This window comes from Cyprinodon variegatus, unplaced genomic scaffold (assembly GCF_000732505.1).
Source record: "Cyprinodon variegatus isolate N-32 unplaced genomic scaffold, C_variegatus-1.0 Scaffold155, whole genome shotgun sequence".
NCBI classification, from domain to species: Eukaryota; Metazoa; Chordata; class Actinopteri; order Cyprinodontiformes; family Cyprinodontidae; genus Cyprinodon; species Cyprinodon variegatus.
The window spans coordinates 632,162-633,557 of NW_015150608.1; the positions used below are offsets into that span (position 1 = coordinate 632,162).

Consider the following 1,396-nt stretch of genomic DNA (forward strand, 5'->3'; position numbering starts at 1 on the left):
ACACAAACAACAGACCATACCAACTAGATTCCTGCCAAAAGGTAATTTTTGGTTTAATCGATCAGTTTCATCCAAAACTTTGAGGGTTGTTGGTTTTTGATTTGCAATTGTTAAAAAAACGATCAAACCAACTACTCTCTCTACAGAGGAAGTTCCTGCAGTCGGATACACCTTAAACAGACATGGATTGTAGGCTGTGTTTCTGAGGGGAATGAGCTGGAATATCGATCGGTCATCATGAACTTTGTGGATTGGTGTGAGAAGAACCACCTTAGACCAAAGAGATCTTGATCAACTTAAGGAGAAGGCTCCCACTTCACTCCTCCGTGAACAACTAAGGGGCAGGACATAGAAACTGTGGAGAGTTTCAAATACCTGGGTGTTCATGTCTCTAACAAACTGGACTGGACTCATAACACTGATGCCCTGTACAAGAAAGGCCTCCTAAAGAGGCTGAGGTCCTTTGGAGCGAGCAGGCCCCTGTTTAAAACATTCTATAACTCTGTGGTGGCATCAGCCTTCCTCTACGCTGTTGTCTCCTGGGCCCCTGGCAGCGCAGAGCAGGACAGAAAAAGACTGAACAAACTAGTGAGAAAGGCCGTTTCTGTCCTAGGCTGCACCCTGGACTCAGTGGAGGAAGTGGCTGAGAGGACGGTGCTGTCCAAGCTTCCATCCATCATGGACAACACCTTCCACCCTCTGCACCAGACTGAAGAGGATCTGAGCTTCTCCTTTAGAGAAAGACTTTTACACCCTGTTTGTAAAAAGGTGCGCTACTGCAGGCCATTTGTCCCTGCTGCAACCAGAATCTACAATGCGAAAACGGCAATAACCGATGCAATGTATAATGCAATTTACTAATTGATACCCTGTGCAATAACTGTATATACAGTATATACATCATGCACCCTTTTCTTACTTTGGCACATTCTTCTTCTTTGACTATTTGAGCTAATGTAACAAGGTAAGGCAAGGCAAATTTATTTGTATAGCACAATTCAATACAAAGACAATGCAAAGTGCTTTACATGATAAAAATACAGGAAGATAAAACAGAATCAAAGCAAGTAGGAATTTAAAAAATGCAGAAACAAAAAAGAATATTAAAAACAGTTGGACTAAAGAAAATAAAAAAAGTTGAACTAATGATGTTTTAGTTGAACTGTTTAACTAGAACAGTGGAAGGCAATACTAAAGAAATGTGTTTTTAGTCTTGATTTAAAGGAACTCAGGCTTTCTGCACTTTTACAGTTTTCTGGAAGTTTGTTCCAGATAAGTGGAGCATAGGAACTAAATGCTGCTTCTCCATGTTTAGTTCTGGTTCTAGGTATGCAGAGCAGCCTGGAGCAAAAAGCCCTGAGTGGTCTGGAGGGTTGATACACTGATAGCAGGTCTG

At 41.6% G+C, this 1,396-nt stretch overlaps 1 protein-coding gene across 1 annotated transcript in view; it reads left to right on the plus strand.

Annotated features, from left to right (window-relative positions):
• kcnh2 (potassium channel, voltage gated eag related subfamily H, member 2) overlaps nt 1–1,396 on the plus strand; it is a 368,885-nt gene that overhangs the window by 87,294 nt on the left and 280,195 nt on the right. The gene's annotated exons all lie outside the window — the stretch shown is intronic.